Here is a 5,001-nt window from a genome sequence, read left to right on the forward strand (position 1 = left end):
TCTCTGCAGGTGGAGAAAGACCAAGCAGGTAATTTTCTGGTACATCAAACACAGAAAATTGCTGATGTATTAACCAGGTTGAATTTGGTTGATGCAAACCCAGCAGACACACCGATGGTGACAGGTTACCAGGTAGACAGTACTGCTGAAGCGTTTTCTGACACAACGCTGTACAGATGCATTCTAGGCAAACTGAATTTCATTGCCAGATGTTCAAGACCTGACATAGCTGTAAGCTGTAATCTGCTTAGCAGACATGCCAACAATCCTACGGTTCAGGATTGGAAAACTCTGAAGCGCATAGCCCGCTATTTGAAAGGGACTATGCACTACAGGCTGAGGTTCACCAGTCAGAAGACTGGAGGTCTTGAAATCTTTGCAGATGCAAGTTTTGGAAGTGACACCACGGATGGTACAAGCACTTCTGGAGTATGCTACATGTACAACCACTGCCTGTTTGACTGGTTGTGCAAGAAGCAGACAACAGTGAGCCTAAGTTCCTGTGAAGCAGAACTCAATGCTCTGTCATTTTCACTCATGGATTGTGAATGGTTGATGCAACTATTTAAGGACATCAGGGTGTCTGTGAAATGTCCTGTACAAGTGTATCAAGACAATAGATCGTGTTTGGCTTTGCTGAACTCCGAGAGTTGCAAGCAGAGAACCAAGTACTTGCAGATTAAGCTACATCGTGCAAGAGAGTGTATTCAGAAAGGACTGATTCAGGTGTCCTACATGGCAGGAAATGAAATTCCTGCTGATCTGTTGTCTAAGGTTGTTAACAAAGAACAACTTAAGGTTTATGTACAAAGGTTGCAATTGGGTGAACCACAGGTACAACAGGTTACACGGAAAGGGGGAGGATGTTAGGATATTTCCGTTCCACCTTAAAGGGAGCAGGCTTTGTAAGCAACAGAGTCTGCGCATGTCCTAATCACAGGATGTTTATGGTTTGATATTCCTTTCGTTTTCAGTCGGCTCAGACACGCTGACAGAATGGACGTGTTTTCTTTGTTCTGTTCATGTCCTAAATAAAGTCTGTAAATATGCTCTTTTGCTCTTCTGCGGTGCAAGCTTTTGGCTGTGTTTTTATCTGCTGATAAACAGTGTGCACCAAGCCTAGGAATGTGGCTAGGAATTTCCAGAGGCTTCGTGTCCCTAACTGTTGGATCTGCGTGACTACGGGAGGCCGATGGATGTCCAGAACTCCGGCTTGGGGGCTCAGATGGACGTTATCTCCCTGGCAGTTTCCCAACAAAAACAAACAATACAGCTTCTTTTGCCCCTCCTCTTTGACAAATACACATGGATCAGCTTTCCCTTGCTGAAAACCTAGAGAAAACAATGCTTCAGTGAGTTTTGTGTGCCAACACCGCGCACTTTGTTTGAGACCATAAAGGGACTTCTTTAGAGCACAAACAAATCCCTGTTTTACCTGTACGCCATCAGGTGGAAGCATATAAAGTGATTCACCTAGAGATCCGTACAAAAACGCTGTATTCACGTGATAGTGACTAATGTGTAGATTTTCCTCTGCAGCTAGCTTGAGCATAAGCCTAATGCTCTCATATCTCACAGTGGGTGAGTAGGTCTCGTGATAGTCTTCACCTGGTACCTGTGCAAAACCTCTGGCTACCAATCTGGCTTTGTGTCTGACTATCTTGCCATTTTGATCAGTCTTCGCTTTGAAGACCCATTTGCTTCCAAGCAGTTTCATTCCTGGAACTACTGGAACTAGCTCCCAAGTTTTGTTCCTTTCTAAGGAATCAAGCTCAGCCTTCATGGCATTTAACCATGGCTCAGCTTCCTTAGAATCCAAATCCTGGATTTCTTTGAAACTTGAAGGTTCAAATACCTTCTTGGAGCTTTTAACAGCTGCTACTGCTGTCTTAGCAAATTCATCAGCAAATCTCTTTGGAGGTCTGCCTTTTGTGGCTCTTTGTGACCTGCGAATCAGCTTTTGGTCTTCAACACTCTCCTCTTCCTTCTTAGGAGAAAAGTGACCTATTGTGAACAATGGTTCTTCCAATTCCTGATCAGAGCTTTCAGAGGGTCGCATAGAGGCTTTCGCACTCTTGAAATCCTCTGAATCATCCGATTCAGTTTCAGACTCAGAATCAGAACCTTCATCAGTGGGTGTGGGTTGTTGTTGTTTATCCTCAGTCTCATCACTGTCATCAGGATAACATTGGAAAATTCCCACATTCTCCCCCCACTTGGCATTGTACTCAACACTTCTTGTGAGCTTAATTGTCTTAGAGTCAGTCATCATTATTCTGTAAGAACCTTTCTGATAACCTAGAAAAATACCATGCAATCCACGTTTGCCTAACTTGGAGCTTTGTGGTGAATGAATCCACATGTCAGAACCAAAAATTTTCATGTGTTTGATGTACGGTTTCTTGCCAAACATCTTCTCATAGGGGGTACAACCAATCGCTGAAGATAACCTGCGATTGTAACTGTAAATAAAACATGAGAGAGATTCGGCCCAATAACTCTCTGGAAGATTGGCATCATGCAGCAAGGTTTTTAACCCTTGAAGCAATGTTTGATTTGCCCTTTCGCAAAGCCCATTCTGCCATGGCGAGCGAGGACTGGACAAATCGTGTTGAATTCCTTTCTCAGTCAGAAAAGCTTCAAACTGCTGAGAAGTGAATTCTCCCCCGCGATCTGTGAAAAGAATTTTTATCTTCTTACCATGCACATTTTCCAACCAAGCACAGAATTCCTTGAACCTTGGAAAAGCCTCTGATTTCTGCTTGAGATTATACACATAAATATACCTGGAAAATGCATCAATGAGAACCATGAAGAACCTATTTCCACCCAAAGAGGGCGATAGTGGACCAACTAAATCAGCATGAACAACCTGGTATGGTTCCGTAGCTTGCCTACTAGACACCTTACCTTTTGCAGCCATTTTCACCTTGTTTGCTGCGCATGCTTTGCACTTCATGTGGTACCTGCAGGGTTTAATAGTCATACCTTCAACCAAGGCAGGCATTTTAGATACTGCCTCAAAATGCAAATGACCAAATTTCCTGTGAAAATCATGAATACATCCTGCATGCAAACTTTTGTTAGAACCTGCAATGCAACAAGTATCATTCTGCACAACATCATCATAATACAAAACAAACAAACGATCAACACATTCAGCATGCAATACATAATCGTCTTTCTTTGTGATGGTGCATTTCTTGTTCTTGAAGGAAACGTCAATGTTCCGTTCATTCAGCTGCATCACACTTAGAAGATTGTGTGTGGCATCCGGAACATAAAGTACATCCTGTATCGATAAGTCCAAACTGTGAAGAACAACAGTTCCGTAGCCTTGACTGGGGATCGTGTGGTCATCCGCCTGGTGAATCGCACCTTCCTGCGGTGTAAAAGACACAAACAGTCGCTTATCGTTGCACATGTGGTGGGTAGCTGCTGAATCAACAACGAAGAAAGATCTAGACGTCTTCTGGACCTTTGCGACGTTTGGAGTGAAGCGTGAGACCATTGCCTTGTGCTGCGTTGTCCTGGACACCGGACCTTTGCCTTTGCTTTGGCCTTTTCCACGCGATGAGCTTCCGCTGCGCTGCTCTGTCTTGGCCTTGGGATATCTGCATTCCCTCTTCATATGGCCTAGATGTCCACACGAGTAGCATTTCTCTGCCTTCAAAGCTTTGGCGCCCTCTGGTGGTTCCACTGCACTCTGGGATGACGTCTGTGAAGACTCCCCCATACCCATGCAGCTAGCACCCCGGCGATCTGCTTCATTCTGGATCACGGCAGTAACATAGGCTACTGTGAGCTGAGCAGTTGGTTGAACAGCAATCTGAGTGGCAACGGACTCCCAACTTGGACCCAAAGAATGTAGTATCATGAAGGAATACACAGCCTCTGGAAAGTTGAGTCCTCTCTGTTGCAACTCGTGTCTCAGATTCTGCATCTCAGATGTTTACGCACATCTCCACCTTCAGCAAGAGCCATGCCATGCAGCTTGGCATAATAGTACATTGAGGAACCAGCTTCTGTCCTCAAGTGAGCCTCTCTTAAAGTGTTCCAAATTTCTCTGGCTGTGGTCTTGCCACGCAACAGACAGAGCTCTTCTGGGGATACTATCAATGTAAGCGTTCCCCGTGCTTTGGAATCCTTAGTAGCCCATTCAGCTGTAATTGGAGCTGGGGGGTTGTCTGTAATAACATTAAACAGACCTTCTTTCCGCAGAACAGCCTCTGCATAAAGTACCCACTCCGTATAATTTTTCTTATTGAGCTTAGGAATCCCAAAAGCATCAACCAGCTTTGCTTCAGCCATCATTGCTGCTTTAATCAAGCTGCGTCACAGTACAGCTGCTTCCAAAAGCACTTGTAAAAAGCACTTTCGCTTTCTCAGCCTCCAAGCCTGTGAGCTTGTGCCTTTGCCTGTATCGCGGCAAAACGGCTTTAAAAGTACAAAGTCCAGCCATAAAGCCATAAATTAGAAGCTGGCAGGCTGCCCGGAGCATGAGCACATACCTTCATCAATCAAACTTGACGCGCAGAGCAGATAACGCGATCCGTTTCTCTGTTCCTCTGCCGGCATTCCGACTCGGCTTCTGGAGTCTTCATTCTTCAGTTTGATTTATGTCTTTCTGGGCCCGGAACCAAAATGTTGTAATTGCAGAGTCCTTTGCACAACGGAATGATGAGCAGTACGTGCCACATGCTTAAAGTTGCTTTATTTTCAGTTCAAAGTGGAGAAATTACAAACATGCATCTTGCCTCTGCGGGAGCAGAGAAGCAACCGTCCTTCTCCTCGGAATAACGAACACCGAGAGAGACAGTGAAAAACAGGAAACCAGTGTACGTCACATCCAGCTTCCCATTCCCGTGGGAAAACCCAACAGTGCTCTGACTGTGGAATGTAAACATTGTCTTGTGACAAGCACTTCGCTGCACAGTGAAGAGAGCAGAAACCAACAGTGAACACCAGGTCTAAGGCATGCCCGTGGCTATGAGTTGGGCC

This window comes from Podarcis bocagei, assembly GCF_964188305.1.
Source record: "Podarcis bocagei genome assembly, chromosome: W".
NCBI classification, from domain to species: domain Eukaryota; kingdom Metazoa; phylum Chordata; class Lepidosauria; order Squamata; family Lacertidae; genus Podarcis; species Podarcis bocagei.